The sequence below is a fragment of the Hordeum vulgare genome, chromosome 6H, assembly GCF_904849725.1.
Source record: "Hordeum vulgare subsp. vulgare chromosome 6H, MorexV3_pseudomolecules_assembly, whole genome shotgun sequence".
Lineage (NCBI taxonomy): Eukaryota > Viridiplantae > Streptophyta > Magnoliopsida > Poales > Poaceae > Hordeum > Hordeum vulgare.
In genome coordinates this window covers 261,311,612-261,334,874 of record NC_058523.1, presented here as the reverse complement: position 1 = coordinate 261,334,874, position 23,263 = coordinate 261,311,612, and the positions used below count along the sequence as shown (strand labels likewise).

General features: G+C 46.9%; 1 long non-coding RNA gene across 1 annotated transcript; it reads right to left on the bottom strand.

Moving 5' to 3' along the window:
- Positions 1 to 1,553: 1,553 nt before the first annotated feature.
- On the bottom strand, positions 1,554 to 3,058 carry LOC123404571. Its single transcript, XR_006611854.1, has 3 exons — positions 2,175 to 3,058; positions 1,982 to 2,066; positions 1,554 to 1,842 (listed from the first exon to the last, which is right to left on the bottom strand). It is a non-coding gene; the product is annotated as an uncharacterized LOC123404571 (long non-coding RNA).
- Positions 3,059 to 23,263: the final 20,205 nt, after the last annotated feature.

The following is a 23,263-nucleotide window of genomic DNA, read 5'->3' as shown; positions in this document are numbered from 1 at the left end:
ATGGCAGCGTACATGAGTAAGACAGCGCCACACAAGCAGAATACGAATGAAAACGTCCGTGGTGACCGTATGTGCGGACGCGGAACAAGTTTGTCTACCTAAACAATACAGTTTGTGAATTAAGTGATGTTTTTGCACGCGACGAACGATTTCAGTGACTGTTGATGAATTTTACTCTAGGAGCAATGTACCTCCTCGGGACTTGAACGAGCAGAGCAACTCACGATGGGTAACAGCGGCGGCCTCCTGGCGAGCAAAACCGGATCGGGTGGCGACGAGGCGTGCGATGGAACCGAGGCTCGAGGCTCTCCTGGTGAGCGAAACCGGATCGGGTCGGCGGAGAGCAGCGGCCTCGGCTTATACTCCCTCCGGCCGAAAATACTTGTCCTATAAATGAATAAAATGGATGTATCTATAACTAAAATAAGTCTAGATACATGCATTTATAGGACAAATATTTCCGGACGGAGGGAGTATGACGCAACAGAAGAAATTCTTGTCGGTCTTGGATCCGAGACGCGTGCGACGGCGCACGCGTCAGAACCCTAATTTCTCTCGATCTAAAATCTCATATATCACTTGTTAGATAAAACGAGATAAACGAGACACGAAAGACACAGATTTTTACGTGAAAACCCTTGCGGGAGAAACCACGGACGCACGAAGGCGCAATCACTATGAGGGTGGAGTATTACAAGCACAAGACGACACGCCGTCTTTAGGTGCGACTACATGAAATATATATGAGGGGCAATACATGAGAGTCCTTGGAGGACAAGTAAACGAGTTGTACTCGTACGCGTCGGTACCAACACAAAGGCCCACATCGTTTGTACTACGTCTAGTTGGACGAAAATAAATAATTTGTTTTTAAAGAAATTTAATATATAACTAGTACAAATGTCCGTGCGTTGCACCGGGCTAGAAAAAGGTGCAGAACCTACATGTTTTGCCATTATGCGGCATTAATTTTAATAAATGTCAATTATAATGTTAAATGTAAGACATCTATTTTTGGACGGGAGGAGTTTCGTTTAAAGTTTTAAAATATAATGTAATGCTTACATAAAAATTAAATTACTTTTTTAATAATTATTATTATTTTTATTGAGTGGCAATAGTGTTCAGTGCACAATCTTGAAGGAGCATTATTGGTAAGTTGGTAGTATATTTCATTTGGTTGATCCTAACATACCCACCTCACGATAGGCCTCTGATAATTAATGCGGTAAGTCACAACTAAAAACTCATCATGCACAATACTCTTGTGACATGCAGAAGTTGAAAACCTTATGAAAACAATTAAATAATTGATGCTGCAAATTATACTTTCCCCCAAAAATAAAGAATCAACTAAGTATAAGTATCATATGTTTATATCTAACAAAAACCACAGGTAAACACCAGTATTAACATACTCTGTTTCTTTAAAGAAGATGCTTGAAAACACACATGCCTTGCTACCCATTTGCCGAAAATTATGTATGTTGTGGTAATTGGAGGGGGAACCTAAAAACCTATGTAAAGGCAAATCAGTTCCATGACAATACATGTCAAGGCTTAAGTCGAATATATAATAGAAAATTCATTGCACTGCGATCAATAATACACCATACTGATATTAGTTTAAAATAATTTAGAAATTTGAGATGAAGATTACAAATCCTATTTTCGATCCACATAAATATTATGATATATCAAAATAAGAGAAAATGGCAACGAATCGACAGCCACCAATTGCGCACACGCGCACAGACAGAGCAAACAACACAAAGGTCGTTGGATGGACGGGTACGTCTCACACTTATACCTCCCTCTCCCGCTAGAAATGCAGTTTATGGACTGAAAATAGAACAATAGAGAATCAGAAAATATTAGCTTAATTTCGATGAACATGCAGATTGAAGTATCATTTAAAGTGGGTGAATTATTTGTAGATATGTTCTTTGTAGGTACAGATATCTTTCTCGAAAATACATACCATTATTGGGAGGTATCAAAGTGTGTACGGAAATGGAGACACCCATAAAAATGTAGTAAAGATAGTGTATCCTCTACCTTCAGGACTGCAAAGGGTAAAAAAGAACAGGAGCCTGAATCAAGAAAGGTATTATTGGTTGTTCGTATGCATTATGCTCTCATAATAGAGAAAGAGAAGATGCTGATGTCCTTACATTTTTTAGTCACTTTGACATTTTCCTGTTAATCCAGAAAAAATGAAGCATCAGTTGTTGGATCATCACCAATGGAGAACACCCCTCGGCAACAGAAAATAATGATTACAAACTAATTGCAGGCACACTGTTATAAAATCATCACAATATGCAATATCAAAAGTACATTTAAAACGTTTGAAGGAGGTACCCTTGATGACACAAATTTGCAGCAGTAGAACATGTGAGAGCCATTCAGCCACCGGAAAGCTATGCATAATCTAATTTCATTGTTTGCTGACATTCTCACAAATAGCTCATGTGCACAATCTCAATCAATAAATACATTGGAAGTTGGAAGGAGGAAGCAGGGTAGGTGATCTGTGTGGAGGAGTTGGGGAATATCGACAATGAGCTCATTGTTGCTCATTTTGGAATATGTTGATCATAAGAGGTCAACTGCAGATCAGACCATGCGGATGAACATAGTGTCTGTATTTTTCAAATAGTACTAGATCATTCTTGCACGCAGGGAAATAAGGATGTTGGGTTCATGCTATTCAAGAAAGATAGTCTCCTTGCTGCAACCTTCGACCTATAAAACCAAGCGTTGAATGCCTTCTTCAGGTCGGTGAATACGGCGTGCTCCGACTAAAGCCACTACGACAGTACCTCAGTCCCCTCCCCTTGTTCCCTTTCCATGGAGCCGCCACCCACGCTTCTTTACCCTGTCCTTTGTCCTGATATAGGTCGCAGCGAGATCTGATCTTCCACACGCATCTCCGAGGCGGGGATAGGTCACATCGCGATTGGATCTCTATGGCAGACTGGATCCCCTCGTTCAGGCAGAATTGGTAGAACCGTGAGGTCGAGTCATTGTGTCCTCTGCCGCGGGCAATGGAGACCTTCGGGGAAGCCACTAACAGCGGCAACCTCCACACGACCTTCTCAAATAAAACATCATGATTTTCTAAGAAGAAGAATGTTATGTGATACAAATGAAACAATTGTTCAGATATATCTAGTGTCAATCGAAATACTATGGCCTTGACAGAAGTTATAGACATCCAGCCCGAGACCGAGCCGCCCGTGACAGTCCGAGACCGATGCTTCAGAAGATTCCCCTTTTATTTTGTTTTTATCCTGTGACTTATTTGTTCGTCGCACTCATCATCGCATCATTCGCATCATCAGCATTGCATCGGCACTCTGTTGCCGCTGGTTTTCAAAATTTGCATTCGTTATTAGTTGCCAGTTCTCTCCATGTTCGTTGTTGACCGTTTTGGGACCAACCACAAACGCACGCGCTCGCGACATCGTTAAAATCTTGTTTTTAAAAGTGCGTATAAAATATTCTTAGTTTGGGTTGAAACTTGGCGTGCGGTCTTGTTATAGTGTAGGTAGGCCGCCTGCCAAATTTCGTCGCAATCGGAGTCCGTTTGGTACCCGAACGGTCGACCGTAGCAGCACCATCATCGGGTTTTCGTCGAACGTTTTCGGTGTTGTAATTTGTGTCGCCGGGTTGCAACACTTTCCTCTCATCTCCGTGTAAGCCACTCTACACGACCCAACTAGCCAAACCTAACCATAGGACGTTTCTGGAGCCGTCCGATCGAGATCGGAGGGTCCGAAAATGCCCGAAGTAGCTAACCCTATCCCCATTTGCTATAAATAGCAGCCTAACCCCTGCCTATTTTGGCCTCACCTCTCCTCCACCTCGAAACCCGCACCGCGGCCACCTCCGACCTCTCTCTCCTCAGCCCAGCCGACCAGGGCCTGCCCGAGCCCAGATCCGGTCCTCCCCGGTCCGGGTCGCGCCTTCATCGTTTGGAGGCCGAGCCTCTCTCCTCTCCTCTCGAGGCCGGCGACTCGAGCTGCTCGAGCGCTCCTCTCGAGGCCGGCGACTCGAGCGCTCCTCCCGAGTTGCACCCGCCGTGTGCAGCCGCACCCTGCGCGGTCGCCTTGCACCTACCCTGCCTGCACCGTTGGGCCGCCACCGGCCGGCCACCCGAGGGTCGCTGGAGCGCGCCCTCTCCGGATCCGAGCCCGACCAACAACCCCCCTGCCGGATCCGAGGCTCGAGGAGCTACCGCGCAGTCCCTGTCGGAGGTCCGGCCTCCCTCCCAACCTCGCCGCACCGGAGCTCTATAGCCTTGCATCGCCGCCGCCTCCAGATCGAGGCTCGGCCGCTCGTTCGTCCGCTGCGTCCAGGCCTCGGGCAGCGTCGCCCCAACGCCCCGCGCCATGGGCCGACTCCTTCGTGCCGAGGCCTAGCCGGCCTGCCCCATCGCCGCGTGGGCCGCGAGCCGGCCCAGCCGCTGTAGCTCCAGCCCAGCTTCGGCCTGCTCTCAAGCCTGCCTCGGCCGACGTGCCTCTCCACTGCTTGGGCCAAGCCCAGAGGTGAGCCACCCCACTAAAGCCCGCCCAGTCGCCTTTTAGTTATCTAGCACCCATGCGTGTTGGCCCAGATTAGCAGATTTCGGCCGTTAGATTTTTTTTGGTTTTTCGAATTTATTCAATTTCAGAAAAAGAGCATATTTTCAAGCGCACATAACTTCTATTCCGTCCGTTGGATTGCGACAAGTTAGATATGTATCTTGGATAGAATTTCACGTTGATTAATAATTTCCAACTTTCATGCATGATAAAAATACTTAAACATGTTGTTTGCATCGGTTTGCCTATCGACGTGTTATAAACGTGTTATCGCTTTGCCCATGCACTAGAACGATGAGTAGAATCACGTGAACCACTTTGTTTGACCGTTTAACAAACATAAAAGGTCATTAGGAAAAATCTGGATAGATTACAAAGTTAACGCATGGGGTCATTTCGGAGATGCTATATGTCGTCTCCGCCCTCATTTAAAAGGCCTAGATAGGTAGTTTAATTTGTGCTTCACCCCTTGCCATGTTTAACAACATTTAATATTGCCGTGAAAATAAACGGGAGTGAAATAAATAATAAAAGGTGGAGTTCCGTCAATATGCAACTCGTTGCATATTGAGCTTCAATTAATCTGTAGCGTTTGACTGTGTGAATTGACATGCCATGCCTTGCATACTTGAAACTGATCATGCATCGTATGTGAATTGCATTATGTCGTGCATGTGCCGTGGTGAATACCATGTGTTGATTCTTGTTTCCGGTTTGCTTCGTCTCGATAGAGTTCCGCAAGCGTGTCGGAATGTGAGGACCCGTTCTATTATGTCGGTTCGTCTGCTTCACGGAGTCGTTCTTCTTCCAAGAAGGATCTCAGGCAAGATGATCATTTCCCTAGATACCATTACAATCATTGCCATGCCAGTTGTTTCATTTCTTTCGTTACGTCTCGCGGCCTACCACCGTTAAATATCAGGCTCAAAACAATGCCATGAAATACCTTCAACATGTTCACAACCTAGCAAACCACTGATTGGCTATGTTACCGCTTGCTTAACCATCTGTTAACGTTGCTAGTTGCAGGTGCAGTTGCTTCCATGTGCAAACATGGGTTCCTTGTTATATCACCCTATTCAATTCTATTTAATTTAATGCACCTATATACTTCGTAAAAGGTGGAAGGCTCGGCCTTTCTAGCCCGGTGTTTTGTTCCACCTTTGCCACCTTAGTTTCGGCTACCGGTCTTATGTTCCATAAATGAGCGCTCCTAACATGTTTGGGGTTGTTATGGGGACCCCCTAGATTCTCGTTTTGGGATAAAGCATGTCTGGCAAGGCCCAACTTGGTACTATATTTTCCCAACATAATAATTCTACTAATACTGAAAAGCATAGGGCGTCATGAACCCAAGGAGTAATTCAACATAATAAGGGGGGCCAGTGCTGATGGTGTTGGTCCCAAACAGAGCAGCTTATTAACGCTACTCGGAGCAACTCGGTGTTTGGCGTGGTAACCATAGCTCATCCGTCGTGTCCAGAGAACGAGATACGCGTCTCCTATCGGGATTGTCGACACGCCGGGCGGCCTTGCTGGACTTGTTTTACCTTTCTGGAGCGTCTTGTGCGAGGGATTCCGATGATGCTTTGGGTTATCTCAAGGTTGAGGTTTTCTAATAGGAACCCGAGGAGATCACGGGTTTCCCTTATCGAAGTCATTCCGTCGTAGCGTGTGGTAGTTTGTGATGGACTAGTTGGAGCACCACTGCAGTGTTAAATCTTTCGGAAAGCCATGCCCATGGTTATGTGGCAACGTGGAAACTTTGTTTAACATCCGGTTCTAGATAACTTGAAGTAAGCTTAATTAAAATGTGCCAACTGAGTGCGTAACCATGACCGTCTCTTTCGTGAGCTCCTTCTCCGATCGAGGACACGGTGGGGTTATGTTTGACGTAAGTAGGTGTTCGGAATCATTCATTTGATCATCAGTAGTTCACGTCCGATTATGTGTAGATCATCGCCCTCTTTTATTCTTGTACTCGTAAGTTAGCCATCTCAATAAATGCTTAGTTGCTTGCTGCAGCCTCACCACTTAACCATACCTCACCCATTAAGCTTTGCTAGTCTTCATACCTTTGGAAATGAGATTGCTAAGTCCCCTCTGGCTCACAGATTACTACAACACCGGTTGCAGGTACAGGTAAAGGGTTACTTGACACGAGCGCGTTGATTGTACATTTGGAGTTTCTTCTTGTTCTTCATCGATCTAGGATGGGTTCGAGGCCGACACCCTAGGATAGCAAGGATGGAAGTCGCTCTTTTATCGTTTGTTTTCGTCCGTAGTCGGACCTTGCTCTTCTTCAAGATGATTTTATGTGTTGTACTGATGTGACTCTCATGTAGGTTGTGGCGAGTGTAAGCCAACTCTTTATACTCATCTTTTCAGTACATGTACTTGTAACGATATCCATTCTTGTGAAACGACGAGATGCGTTTCTATCCCTCTCGAGGCCCTCGCGCCAAAATAAGGATACGACCGCATCTTGGGCGTTACAACTTGGTATCAGAGCAGTACCGACCTAGGAGCCCCCTTGATTGATCGAACTTGGCCGAGTCGAGTCTAGGAAAAACTATTTTGAGTCTAGTTATATATCGGAGGGTAGGGTTATTTTTTATCATCTTCTATGCTCTGGTGAGGAATCTTGACGTAATAATTTAATTCTGTTGGATTTTGGGCTCCGCAAAACCCTAAAGGTTCGGACTCAGGGGCGTATACGAAGATCTCTCGTGGGCTCGCCTCACCTAACTCGCTACTCGTTGGGGATGGCAAAGAACTCGCTCGATGGTGAGAAAGACACATAACACGACAGTTTGCCCAGGTTCGGGACGCTGGGAAGCGTAATACCCTATACTTTGGTGGATTGCCTCTCGTGAAGATTGGTGGATGAACTAGTACAGTGTTCGAGGGCCTCCGGAGGCTGGATGGCCTTTGTGTGGTGCCAATGGGCGAATGAATGGATCGGGATGGAGGTATGGGATCAGATCCCCCTCTACGAAGCGACCTATCCTCTATATATAGCGGCGACCCGGGTCCACTTCCTCCATCGCAAGGGTCGGAAGGGATCCCACAACAATCAATCTTTGAAGGGGAACAGGTGAACATGCTCCCGTGCCCCAAAGGTGGTATTCACTTGCAAAAGTGGCTGTCAGCGCAGCAGGGACGGGTCCAGGGGTTACGTCCGTCCTACCGGCAGGCGGCGATGGCCTTGTTGCACCTGAATGGAAACCTTTGGGAGATGCCTTCGGAACCCGCATACGTCCTTCCCTCCTCCGCACGAAAGGGGAAACTGTTGGGGTACATTGCATGGGAAACAAAAAATTTCCTACGCATACGAAGACCTATCATAGTGATGTTCATCCACGAGAGCGAGATTGGATCCACATACCCTTGTAGATCGCTAAGCGGGAAGCATTAAGTAACGCGGTTGACGTAGTGGTACAACTTCGTGATTCAAATCATCGTCGTCCCATGATCCGTTCCGATCTAGCGCCGAACGGACGACACCTCCGCGTTCAGCACACGTATAGCTCGATGACGATCTCGGCCTTCTTGATCCAGCAAGAGAGGTGGAGAAGTAGATGAGTTCTCCGGCAGCGTGATAGCGCAACGGTGGTGGTGATAATATACTCCTGCAGGGCTCCGCCAGAGCTCCGCAGAAATCCAATCTAGAGGAAGAACTATGTGGTATAGGTTTGAGTTGCACGTGGCAAAGTTGTGTCTCAAAAGACCTAAAACCACCAATATATATATATATATATATACATATACATATACATATATATGTGTATATATATATATATGAGGATGGGAGGGGCTAGCCTTGGGGCTCAAGGGAGCCCCTAGGGCGCCGACCGATGGGAGGAGGTGGACTCCCACCCGAATTCGGTTTGGGGGAAGGAGTCCACTCCTTCCTTCCCACCTCCCTCTTTCCTTGTTTTTTCTTTTCCTTTGGTATTTTTCTTTTGTGGCGCCATAACCCTCTTGGGATGGCCTCACCAGCCAACTAAGGGCTGGTGCGCCACCCTAGGGTTACTGGGCTCACTCCTGGGTGGGTGGGCCCCTCCCGATGAATACCCGGAACCCATTCGTCACTCCCGGTACACTGCCGGTAATGCCTGAAAACTTTCTGGTGACCAAATGAAACCATCCTATATATCAATCCTCGTTTCCGGACTATTCCAGAAACCCTCGTGACGTCCGTGATCTCATCCGGGACTCCGAACAACCTTCGGTCACCAACACATATAACTCAACTATACCAAAACATCATCAAACCTTAAGTGTGCAGACCCTGCGGGTTTGGGAACTATGTAGACATGACCCGAGATAGTCCTTGGTCAATATCCAATAACGTGACCTGGATGTCCATATTGGATTCTACATATTCTACGAAGATCTTATCGGTTGAACCTCGGTGCAAAGGATTCATATAATCCCGTATATCATTCCCTTTGTCCTTCGGTATGTTACTTGCCCAAGATTTGATCGTCGGTATCCCTATACCTATTTCAATCTCGTTAAGTCTCTTGACTCGTTCCATAATACAAGATCCCGTGACTTACAGTTGAGTCACATTGCTTGCAAGGCTTGTATGTGATGTTGTATTACCGAGTGGGCCCCGAGATACCTCTCCGTCACACGGAGTGACAAATCCCAGTCTTGATCCATGCTAACTCAACGGACACCTTCGGAGATACCTGTAGAGCACCTTTATAGTCACCCAGTAACGTTGTGACATTTGATACACACAAGGTATTCCTCCGGTGTTAGTGAATTACACGATCTCATGATCATAGGAATGAATACTTGACACGCAGAAAACAATAGCAACGAGATGACACGATCACATGCTACGTTCATAGTTTGGGTCTAGTCCATCACATTATTCTCCTAATGATGTGATCTAGTTATCAAGAGACAACACTTGCATATGGTCAGAAAACCTTAACCATCCTTGATCAACTGGCTAGCCAACTAGAGGCTTGCTAGGGACATTGTTTTGTCTATATATCCACACATGTATCTATGCTTTCATTCAATACAATTATAGCATGGATAATAAAAGATTATCTTGAAACAAAAAATATAATAATAACTATTTTATCATTGCCTCTAGGGCATATTTCCAACAGTCTCCCACTTTCACTAGAATCAATAATCTTGTCTCACATCGCTATGTGATTTACATTGGAATGAATCTAACACCCATACAATTCTGGTGTTGATCATGCTTCGCTCGTGGAAGAGGTTTAGTCAGTGGGTCTGCTACATTCAGATCCGTGTGCACTTTGCAAATATTTACGTCCTCTCCTTCAACGTAGCCGTGGATGAGGTTGAAGCGTCGTTTGATGTGTCTGGTCTTCTTGTGAAACCTTGGTTCCTTTGCTAAAGCAATGGCACCAGTGTTGTCACAAAACAAAGTTATTATATTTAGTGCGCTCGGCACAACTCCAAGATCCGTCATGAACTTCTTCATCCAGACACCCTCCTTAGCTGCCTCCGAGGCAACCATGTACTCCGCTTCACATGTAGAATCTGCTATGACGCTTTGCTTGAAACTGCACCAGCTTACCGCACCCCCATTAAGAATAAATACGTATCCGATTTGAGATTAGAGTCATCCGGATCAGTGTCAATGCTTGCATCAACGTAACCCTTTACGACGAGCTCTTCGTCACCTCCATAAACGAGAAACATTTCCTTAGTCCTTTTCAGGTACTTCAGAATATTCTTGACCGCCGTCCTGTGATCCACTCCTGGATTACTTTGAAACCTGCCTACTATACTTATGGCCAGGCTGACGTCCGGTCTAGTACACAACATTGCATACATGATAGACCCTATGGCTGAAGCATAGGGTACGGTACTCATTTTTTCTCTATCTTCCGCAGTTAGTGGACACTGAGTCTTACTCAACTTTATACCTTGTAATACTGGCAAGAACCCCTTCTTGGACTGTTCCGTTTTGAACTTCTTCAAAACTTTATAAAGGTATGTGCTTTGTGGAAGTCCTATCAGGCGCCTCGATCTATCCCTATGGATCTTAATGCCTAGAATGTAAGCAGCTTCTCCTAGGTCCTTCATTGAAAAACATTTGTTCAAGTAATCTTTTACACTCTCTAAAAACTCCACATTATTTCCAATCAACAATATGTCATCTAGATATAATATTATAAACACCACAGAGCTCCCACTCACTTTCTTGTAAATACAAGATTCTCCAACAACTTGTATAAACCCAAATGCTTTGATCACCTCATCAGAGCGCTTATTCCAACTCCGAGATGCTTGCACCAGTCCATAAATGGATCGCTGGAGCTTGCACACTTTGTTAGCATTCTTTGGATCGACAAAACCTTCGGGTTGCATCATAAACAAATCTTCCTTAAGAAAACCTTTAAGGAACGCCATTTTGACATCCATCTGGCATATTTCATAATCGAAAAATGCAGCTATTGCTAACATGATTCAGACGGACTTAAGCATCGCTACCGGTGAGAACGTCTCATCATAGTCAACTCCTTGAACTTGTGAAAAACCCTTTGCCACAAGTCAAGCTTTATAAACGGTTACATTACCGTCCGTGTCCGTCTTCTTCTTAAAGATCCATTTGTTCTGAATAGCCTTGCGGCCTTCACGTAATACTTCCAAAGTCCAAACTTTGTTTTCATATATAAATCCAATCTCGGACTTCATGGCCTCTAGCCATTTGGTGGAATCCGGGCCCACTATTGCTTCTTCACAATTCGCAGGTTCATTGTTGTCTAACAACATGATTGATAAGACTCGATTACCGTACCACTCAGGAGCAGTACGTGATCTTGTCGACCTGCGAGGTCCGATAGGAACTTGATCCGAAGTGTGAGGATCATCATCATTAGATTCCTACTCAACCGACATCGCTTCGACAGAGGTTTTGCCCTGCCCTGCGCCACCATCTAGAGGGAGTAGAGGTTCGACAACCTCATCAAGTTCTATCTTCCTCCCACTCAATTCTTTCGAGAGAAACTCCTTCTCAAGAAAAGCTCTGTTCTTAGCAACAGACACTTTTCCCTCGGATCTGAGGTAGAAGGTGTACCCAACTTTCTCCTTTGGGTAACCTATGAAGATGCACTTTTCCAATTTGGGTTCCAGCTTTCCAGGCTGAAGCTTTTTGACATAAGCATCACATCCCCAAACTTTAAGAAACGACAACTTTGGCTTCTTGCCATACCATAGCTCATATGGTGTCGTCTCAACGGATTTTGACGGTGCCCTATTTAAAGTGAATGCAGATGTCTCGAATGCATAACCCCAAAACGATAACGACAAATTGGTAAGAGACATCATAGATCGCACCATATCTAACAAAGTACGATTATGACGTTCGGACACACCATTACGCTGTGGTGTTCTAGGTGGTGTTCACTTTGAAACGATTCCACATTGTCTCAAGTGAGCACCAAACTCGAAACTCAGATATTCACCCCCACGATCAGAACGTAGGAACTTGATTTTCTTGTTACGATGATTTTAAACTTCATTCTGAAATTGCTTGAACTTCTCAAACGTTTCAGACTTGTGTTTCATCAAGTAGATATATCCATATCTACTCAAATCGTCAGTGAAGGTGAGAAAATAACGATATCCGCCGCGCGCCTCCACACTCATTGGACCGCACACATTGGTATGTATGATCTCCAACAAGTCACTTGCAAGCTCCATTGTTCCGGAGAACGAAGTCTTAGTCATCTTTCCCATGAGGCATGGTTCGCACGTGTCAAGTGATTCAAAATCAAGTGACTCCAAAAGTCCATCGGAATGGAGTTTCTTCATGCGCTTTACACCAATATGACCTAAGCGGCAGTGCCACAAAAATGTGGCGCTATCATTGTTAACTCTACATCTTTTGGTCTCAATGTTGTGTATATGTGTGTCATCACAATCAAGATTCAATATGAACAACCATCTCACATTGGGTGCATGACCATAAAAGATATTACTCATAGAAATAGAAGAACCATTATTCTCTGACTTAAACGAGTAACCGTCTCGCAATAAACAAGATCCATATTCATGTTCATGCTTAACGCAGACACTAAATAACAATTATTTAAGTTCATAACTAATCCTGATGGTAACTGAAGTGAGACTGTGCCAATGGCCATTGCATCAACCTTGGAACTATTTCCCACGCGCATCGTCACTTCATCCTTCGCCAGCCTTCGTTTATTCCGCAGTTCCTGCTTCGAGTTGCAAATATGAGCAACAGAACCGGTATCAAATACCCAGGCACTACTACGAGAATTGGTTAAGTACACATCAATAACATGTATATCACATATACCTGATTTTTCTTTGGCCGCCTTCTTATCAGCCAAATACTTGGGGCAGTTGCGCTTCCAGTGACCCATCCCCTTGCAATAATAAGACTCTGTTTCCGACTTAGGTCCAGCCTTGGGTTTCTTCGTCGGATTGGCAATAGTTTGGCCGCTCTTCTTGGAGTTACCCTTCTTGCCTTTGTCGTTTCTCTTGAAACCAGTGGTCTTATTGACCATCAACACTTGATGCTCTTTCCGGAGTTCTGACTCGGCGACTTTCAGCATCGCGATTAACTCGCCGGTTGACTTGTTCATACCTTGCATGTTATAGTTCAACACAAAGCTCTTATAGCTAGGTGGCAGTGATTGAAGAATTCTGTCAGTGATAGCCTCTTGTGGGAGTTCAATCCCCAGCTCAGCTAGACGGTTTGAGTACCCAGACATTTTGAGCACATGTTCACTGACACACAAATTCTCCTCCATCTTGCAAGCATAGAATTTATCGGAGGTCTCATACCTCTTGATCCGGGCATTCTTCTGAAAGATAAACTACAACTCCTGGAATATCTCATATGCTCCATGACGCTCAAAGCGCCGTTGAAGTCCCGGTTCTAAGCCATACAAGACTGCACATTGAACTACTGAGTAGTCCTCCTTACGCGATTGCCAAGCATTCAAAACATCTTGGTCAGACGTAGCGGGTGGTTCATCTCCTAGCGTAGCATCAAGGACATAATTCTTTTTCCCAACTTGTAGGATGAGCCTAAGATTACGTGCCCAGTCTACAAAGTTGCTTCCATCATCTTTCAACTTAGCTTTCTCTAGGAACGTATGGAAATTCAGGGTTGCTACTGCGTGAGCCATTGATCTACAACATAAAATATTGCAAAGTGGACTTAGACTATGTTCAAGACAATTAGATTTTAATTAATAAAATTAATAATAAACTCCCACTCAAAAAATACACCCCTCTAGTCATTTGAGTGGTGCATGATCAAAATCCACTATCTCAAGTCCGATCATCACGTGAGTTGAATATAGTTTGAGTGGTGAACATCTCTATGCTAATCATATCTACTATATGATTCATTCTCGACCTTTCAGTCTCTTGTGTTCCGAGGCCATGTCTGCACATGCTAGGCTTGTCAAGTTTAACCCGAGTGTTCCGCGTGTGCAACTGTTTTGCACCCGTTGTATGTGAACGTTGAGTCTATCACACCCGATCATCACGTGGTGTCTCGAAATGACGAACTGTCGCAACAGTGCACAGTCGGGGAGAACACAATTTCATCTTGATATTTTAGAGAGGGATCACCTTATAATGCTACCGTCGTTCTAAGCAAGATAAGGTGCATAAAAGGATTAACATCACATGCAATTCATAAGTGACATGATATGGCCATGATTTTGTGCTTCTTGATCTCCATCACCAAAGCACCGGCATGATCTTCTTGTCACCGGCGCGACACCATGATCTCCATCATCGTGCTACCATCGTGGTTGTCGTGCTATCTATGCTATTACTACTAAATCTACAACCTAGCAATATAGTAAAGGCATCTGCAAACACAAACGTTAGTTTAAAGACAACCCTATGGCTCCTGCCGGTTTCCGTAGCATCGACGTGCAAGTCGATATTAACTATTACAACATGATGATCTCATACATCCAATATATGACATCATGTCTTCGGCCATATCATATCAGAAGCATACCATGCAAAAACAAGTTAGACGTCCTCTAATTTGTTGTTGCATGTTTTACGTGGCTGCTATGGGTATCTAGTATGATCGCATCTTACTTACCTAAAAACCACAACGGGGATGTGCAAATTGCTATTTAACCTCTCTCCAAGGACCGCCTTAGTCAAATCTAATTCAACTAAAGTTGAAGAAACTGACACCCGCCAGTCATCTTTATGCAACGAGTTGCATGTTTGTCGATGAAACCAGTCTCTCGTAAGCGTACGAGTAATGTCGGTCCGGGCCACTTCAATCCAACAATACCGCCGAATCTAGAAAAGACTAAGGAGGGCAGAAAATCGAACATCAACGCCCACAAAAACTTTTGTGTGCCACTCGAGATAATATCTACGCATGAACCTAGCTCATGATGCCACTGTTCGGAAATGTTGCATGGGAAGCAAAAAATTTCCTACGCACACGAAGACCTATCATGGTGATGTTCATCTACGAGAGGGAGATTGGATCCACATACCCTTGTAGATCGCTAACCAGGAAGCATTAAGAAACGCGGTTGATGTAGTGGTACAGCTTCATGATTCAAATCATCGTCGTCCCACGACCCGTTTCGATCTAGCGCCGAACGGACGACACCTCCGCGTTCAGCACACGTACAGCTCGATGACGATCTTAACCTTCTTGATCTAGCCAGAGGGTCGGAGAAGTAGATGAGTTCTCCGCAGCGTGACGACACTCCGGTGGTGGTGATAATCTACTCCTACAGGGCTCCGCCGGAGCTCCGTGGAAATCCGATCTAGAGGAAGAACTACGTGGTATAGGTTTGAGTTGCACATGGCAAAGTTGTGTCTCAAAAGCCCTAAAACCACCAATATATATATATATATACATACATACATACATACATACATATATATATATATATATATATATATATATATGAGGAGGGGAAGGGATAGCCTTGGGGCTCAAGGGAGCCCCAAGGGCGCCGGCCGATGGGAGGAGGTGGACTCCCACCCCAATTCGGTTTGGGGGAAGGAGTCCACTCCTTCCTTCCCACCTCCCTCTTTCCTTGTTTTTTCTTTTCCTTTCATAGTTTTCTCTTGTGGCGCCATAGCCCTCTTGGGCTGGCCTCATCATCACACTAAGTGCTGGTGCGCCACCCTAGGGTTACTGGGCTCACTCCCGGGTGGGTGGGCCCCTCCCGGTGAATACCCTAAACCCATTCGTCACTCCCGGTACACTGCCGCTAATGCCCAAAAACTTCCGGTGACCAAATGAAACCATCCTATATATCAATCTTCGTTTCCATACTATTCCGGAAACCCTTGTGACGTCCGTGATCTCATCCGGGACTCCAACAACCTTCGTTCACCAACACATATAACTCAACTATACTAAAACATCATCGAACCTTAAGTGTGCAGACCCTGCGGGTTCGAGAACTATGTAGACATGACCCGAGACTCTCCTCGGTCAATATCCAATAGCAGGACTTGGATGTCCATATTGGATCCTAAATATTCTATGAAGATCTTATCGGTTGAACCTTTGTGCCAAGGATTCACATAATCCCGTATATCATTCACTTTGTCCTTCGGTATGTTACTTGCCCGAGATTTGATCGCTGGTATCCCTATACCTATTTCAATCTCATTACCGGCAAGTCTCTTTACTCGTTCCATAATATAAGATCCCGTGACTTACACTTGAGTCACATTGCTTGCAAGGCTTGTATGTGATGTTGTATTACAGAGTGGGCCCCGAGAAACCTCTTCGTCACACGGAGTGACAAATCCCAGTCTTGATCCATGCTAACTCAACGGACACCTTCGGAGATACCTGTAGAGCACCTTTATAGTCACCCAGTAACGTTGTGACATTTGATACACACAAGGTATTCCTCCGGTGTCAGTGAATTACACGATCTCATGGTCATAGGAATGAATACTTGACACGCAGAAAACAATAGCAACAAAATGACACGATCACATGCTACGTTCATACTTTGGGTCTAGTACATCACATGATTCTCCTAATGATGTAATCTAGTTATCAAGAGATAACACTTGCATATGGTCAGAAAACCTTAACCATCCTTGATCAACTGGCTAGCCAACTAGAGGCTTGCTAGGGACATTGTTTTGTCTATATATCCACACATGTATCTATGCTTTCATTCAATACAATTATAGCATGGATAATAAACGATTATCTTGAAACAGGAAATATAATAATAACAATTTTATCATTGCCTCTAGGGCATATTTCCAACAAAAACTGCTCTGTCCTGCAATCCGCTGCCCGCCTGTCCTTTTCCGCGCCATCCTTGACTCCCGAGGCTGGGTCTTGCCTCGAAATATCCGCCGCTCCGGAGGGATCCTGAGGAGGCCCCCTGCGGTTCTTGAAGTTGTTACTCCTCACGAGGCTTGGCCCCTCGCGACGGCCTTGCCTTGAGTGGTGCGAGGCCTATTGGTTTCTTGTCGATGAGGTGGGCCAACCCTGGGCCGCAGGCAGGCAGGTCTGGGTACCCCCATTCCGAGAACGCCAACAGTAGCCCCCGGGCCCAAGGCGCGCCTGGGCTGGCTTCTCGATCAAGCCTTGAGAGTGGCCTGAAGCGTCACGGGCTCTAATTGCCTGCGGGCTAGGCGGCACACATGTCCAGCCGCCATGTGGCATTGCTCCCGCTCATCAAGGTGTCCGGGGCGCACCAGACCACGATGGCACGATCTCCAAGAACCGCGCAGGACGTCATTGTTCTCATTGAATGGCATCGGTGCGGCCTGACCACACCCAACGACCCTCGCAAACATGACCGCTCGGTTGACAGGTGAAGCGACGTGGGCGGCAACGCTCCCGTCGGCCCAGCACGTGGCCCCCGAGGGGCGCGCGACGCTCGCGCTCCCACAACGGTTGGTGCCGTGGTTCGCCTATAAATCTACCCCGCCCCTGGCAAGGGGGAGGCACCGCGATCTTGAGCTTCCTCTTTGCCTCCCTTGCTCCGTCGAGAAAAACTTCTTCTCCCCTTCGTTTCTTCGTCTTCCATGGCGTCTCCAGGAGGCGATTTCGGCCGGGGAAAACGCGTGGCTCTGCCCGCTCCCTCGTCAGCCCTCGAGGGTAGTGGCGGAGGACCCTCAAGATCGCAGCGCGTCCGTCACCGTTGGACTCTAGCCGACGAGTAAGTTCCTCGCTTGCACTCCCTTTCCTTGTTGTCTCGTCTGCTGCTTGGTGGTTGATCTTCCCTTTTCTCCAGAGCGCTCGTAGCCAAGAAGCTCAAGCTCGGCAAGCTTCAGGAGGAGGAGGAGGGATTGTGGGCTCAGCTCGAGAGCGCCGAGGCCTCCCTCCAGGCAGCCGCCAGTGCGAAGAGGAGGCCAAGGCGGAGCTGGCATCACTGCAGAGGCAGGTCCAGGAGGCGGTCGATGCTGTTCAGGCCGCCCAGGACGAGGCAGCATACGCTCGGATGCTGGCGTCCCAGCGAGTCAAGTAGTTCAAGGGCATTGCCGGCCGGGCGGTTCGCGCGACGCGCCGATTCATGGGGGTTGCCCCGGCGCTGCCAAGGGTGAGCAGCGATGGGGGCCACCTCGCTTTATTCCAGAAGGTGGTGGAGACGGTGGAGGCCGGCGTCTCCAGTGTGGAGGAGGACAACGCATCCGACGCACGCGAGCTTCTGGGAATTGCCTTGACGCTCGTCTTCTCCAACATGCACTGCCTCGTCCCGGAGCTTGATCTCCAGCGCGTCGTCGAGCTGGTGCCTGCTGAGTCCCGACGTCTTCTCTGGGACGAAGTCCGCCCACGCGTGGACACCCTGGTGGAGCGGTACGTACAGATGCCCGTCTCGAGTGAGGAGGAGGGCTCTGACACCCAGCCTGCCGACGCGAAGGGAGGTGTCGGCGACCTCTCTCCTAGGTGTCCCATAGCTTCTTTTTTCCCATTCCTATAATAGTGGACCATGAACTTTGCCCTATTGGGCGTTAAACTTTTGTGTGTTACCTTCGCCGTTCTCCCTTTTTGCTTTCGCTACTGAATCTGAGGCTTTCTCGCTAGTAGTCGTTGTGGCTTGGCTTCCTCGCATAGGGCCCGTCGATTACCCAGCCGTTCCTCCGGGGCAACGGCAGTCACGACCCTCAGGAGGTCCCATCCTCTCGAGGCATCATTTGTGCTGCTGCACGCTTGGTTAGTGGCCTCATTCCTTGCCGCAACTTAGTCCTTAGACCCTGCTTCTCTTATTAGTACGCATGCTTTTAATTCATTCTTGGTTCGACGCAAAACCAGATGGTCCCCGTCTGAGATAGCGGGGTACTTAGCTCGTGGGTTTGTGCCGGTCCCTTTTGCAGCTCCTCATGAGTAGCTCCTGCTTTGTTGGTGGGACGAGGTGGAGACCCTTTGGTCATCGCCCTAGGGCGCCCTGAGGCCCCCCGAGACTCTTTGTGGTGGTATCGTTCTTCAATCCGAGCCCCCAAGCGGGAGTCGACCGCTGGAAGCGTTAGCCCCTGGGGTGGCAAGTCCTTGCTTTCACGCTCCTTGGTGCCTAGGGGTGGTGCAAAGTGTTCAACTCCCCGAGAGAATACAGAAAAGGAGGCTTCAAAGCCGGCAAAACGAGAAAGTGCAAGAGAAAATCCCCCCCGTTTTGTTTTTCAAACGTCAACTTTGAAATCGGCAAATTTAAGTCCAGCAGAGGATAATTGGAACTCCAGGAAGAAGCAAGCAAATGCCGCATCCGACACCTAGGATAATCTCCGCAGCCATCTCCCCCAGCTGCTGGCATAGTCATTGGCGGACTAAGTTGATTGCCTCCGTCTTCTCCCCAGCGCGGAGCGTAGGGCTTCCACTAGGCATGGGATGGACCCCTTCCGCGTCCTCGGGGGCCCCTGGGCGTATACAGCCTCGACTCATTTTTACGTGAGAGTGTCATGGTGGGGTGTATCTGGGAGGTTGCGAGGACGCTTTTGCCTCACGAGTGTCTCTACCCCCGAGGCATAGGCGCCTGATTCCTTTGGGTCATTGCTGGACCGTGTTGATTGCCTCCTTCTATACCCAGCGCGGAGCATATGTCTTCCACTCGGCATGGGATGGGCCCCTTCCGCACCCTCGGGGGTCCCTCGGCGTATACAACCACGGCTCGTTATTACGTGAGAGTGTCACGGAATGAAGTACGTCCCGGAAGGATTGAAGGACGATGTAGAGGTGCCGTGAGTTGGTACAGATCCCGTGGGGATTTTAGGGAGAACGCGAGGGTGCTGCGGCTCCGTGATGTTTCCTACTTCTCATGAGACTGGTTGAGGTCTTTTCTGTTGGAAATATGCCCTAGAGGCAATAATAAATTAGTTATTATTATATTTCTTTGTTCATGATAATCGTTTATTATCCATGCTATAATTGTATTGATTGGAAACACAATACTTGTGTGGATACATAGACAAAACACTGTCCCTAGTGAGCCTCTAGTTGACTAGCTCGTTGATCAAAGATGGCCAAGGTTTCCTGGCCATAGGCAAGTGTTGTTACTTGATAACGGGATCACATCATTAGGAGAATCATGTGATGGACTAGACCCAAACTAATACACGTAGCATGTTGATCGTGTCATTTTGTTGCTACTATTTTCTGCGTGTCAAGTATTTGTTCCTATGACCATGAGATCATATAACTCACTGACACCGGAGGAATGCTTTGTGTGTATCAAACATCGCAACATAACTGGGTGACTATAAAGATGCTCTACAGGTATCTCCGAAGGTGTTAGTTGAGTTAGTATGGATCGAGACTGGGATTTGTCACTCCGTGTGACGGAGAGGTATCTCGGGGCCCACTCGGTAATACAACATCACACACAAGCCTTGCAAGCAATGTGACTTAGTGTAAGTTGCGGGATCTTGTATTACGGAACGAGTAAAGAGACTTGCCGGTAAACGAGATTGAAATAGGTATGCGGATACTGACGATCGAATCTCGGGCAAGTAACATACCGAAGGACAAAGGGAATGACATACGAGATTATATGAATCCTTGGCACTGAGGTTCAAACGATAAGATCTTCGTAGAATATGTAGGATCCAATATGGGCATCCAGGTCCCGCTATTGGATATTGACCGAGGAGTCTCTCTGGTCATGTCTACATAGTTCTCGAACCCGCAGGGTCTGCACACTTAAGGTTCGACGTTGTTTTATGCGTATTTGAGTTATATGGTTGGTTACCGAATGTTGTTCGGAGTCCCGGATGAGATCACGGACGTCACGAGGGTTTCCGGAATGGTCCGGAAACGAAGATTGATATATAGGATGACCTCATTTGATTACCGGAAGGTTTTCGGAGTTACCGGGAATGTACTGGGAATGACGAATGGGTTCCGGGTGTTCACCGGGGGGGGGGGGGCAACCCACCCCGGGGAAGCCCTTAGGCCTTGGGGGTGGTGCACCAGCCCTTAGTGGGCTGGTGGGACAGCCCAAGAAGGCCCTATGCGCCATAGGAAGAAAATCAAAGAGAAAAGAAAAAAAAAGAGGAGGAGGTGGGAAAGGGAAGAAGCACTCCACCTTCCAAACCAAGTTGGATTCGGTTTGGAAGGGGAGACCTTCCCCCCTTAGGCTCGGCCGGCCCCCTTGGGAGTCCTTGGACCCCAAGGCAAGGCCCCCTTCTCCCACCTATATATACGGAGGTTTTAGGGCTGATTTGAGACGACTTTTCCACGGCAGCCCGACCACATACCTCCACGGTTTTTCCTCTAGATCGCGTTTCTGCGGGGCTCGGGCGGAGCCCTGCTGAGATAAGATCACCACCAACCTCCGGAGCGCCGTCATGCTGCCGGACAACTCTTCTACCTCTCCGTCTCTCTTGCTGGATCAAGAAGGCCGAGATCATCGTCGAGTTGTACGTGTGCTGAACGCGGAGGTGCCGTCCGTTCGGCACTAGATCGTGGGACTGATCGCGGAACGGTTGGCGGGGCGGATCGAGGGACGTGAGGACGTTCCACTACATCAACCGCGTTCACTAACGCTTCTGCTGTACGGTCTACAAGGGTACGTAGATCACACTTCCCCTCTTGTAGATCGACATCACCATGATAGGTTTTCGTGCGCGTAGGAAATTTTTTGTTTCCCATGCGACGTTCCCCAACAGTGGCATCATGAGCTAGGTTCATGCGTAGATGTCTTCTCGAGTAGAACACAAAAGTTTTTGTGGGCGGTGATGTGCGTTTTGCTGCCCTCCTTAATCTTTTCTTGATTCCGCGGTATTGTTGGATCGAAGCGGCTCGGACCGACATTACTCGTACGCTTACGAGAGACTGGTTTCATCGCTACGAGTAACTCCGTTGCTCAAAGATGACTGGCGGGTGTCAGTTTCTCCAACTTTAGTTGAATCGGAATTGACCGAGGAGGTCCTTGGATGAGGTTAAATAGCAATTCATATATCTCCGTTGTGGTGTTTACGTAAGTAAGATGCGATCCTACTAGATACCCATGGTCACCACGTAAAACATGCAACAACAAAATTAGAGGACGTCTAACTTGTTTTTGCAGGGTATGCTTGTGATGTGATATGGACAACGATGTGATATGATATATTGGATGTATGAGATGATCATGTTGTAATAGTTAATATCGACTTGCACGTCGATGGTACGGCAACCGGCAGGAGCCATAGTGTTGTCTTTAAACTAACGTTTGTGCTTGCAGATGCATTTAATATATTGCTAGGACGTAGCTTTAGTAGTAATAGCATGAGTAGCACGACAACCCCGATGGCGACACGTTGATGGAGATCATGATGATGGAGATCATGGTGTGACCCCGGTGACAAGAAGATCGTGCCGGTGCTTTGGTGATGGAGATCAAGAAGCGCATGATGATGGCCATATCATGTCACTTATGAATTGCATGTGATGTTACTCCTTTTTGCACCTTATCTTGCTTAGAACGACGGTAGCATTATGAGGTGATCTCTCACTAAAATTTCAAGACGAAATTGTGTTCTCCCCGACTGTCCACCGTTGAGACAATTCTTCGTTTCGAGACACCACGTGATGATCGGGTGTGATAGACTCAACGTTCACATACAACGGGTGCAAAACAGTTGCACACGCAGAACACTCGGGTTAATCTTGACGAGCCTAGCATGTGCAGACATGGCTTCGGAACACATGAGACCGAAAGGTCGAGCATGAATCGTATAGTTGATATGATTAGCATAGAGATGCTTACCACTGAAACTATTCTCGACTCACGTGATGATCGGACTTGAGATACTGGATTTGGATCACGTACCACTCAAATGACTAGAGAGATGTACTTTTTGAGTGGGAGTTCTTAAGTAATATGATTAATTGAACTAATTGTCATGAACATAGTCTAATGGTCTTTGCGAATTACGATGTAGCTTGCGCTATAGCTCTACTGTTTTTATATGTTCCTAGAGAAAATTTACTTGAAACTTGATAGTAGCAAACTTTGAAGAGGATTGTCCTCGTTGCTGCGCAGAAGGCTTATGTCCTTAATGCACCACTCGGTGTGCTGCACCTTGAGCGTCATCTATGGATGCTGTGAACATCCGACATACACGTTTCTGATGACTACACGATAGTTCAGTGCAAAATACTTAATGTCTTAGAAGCAAGGCACAGAAGACGTTTTGAAACGTCACGGAACATAAGTGATGTTCTAAAGAGATGAAATTGT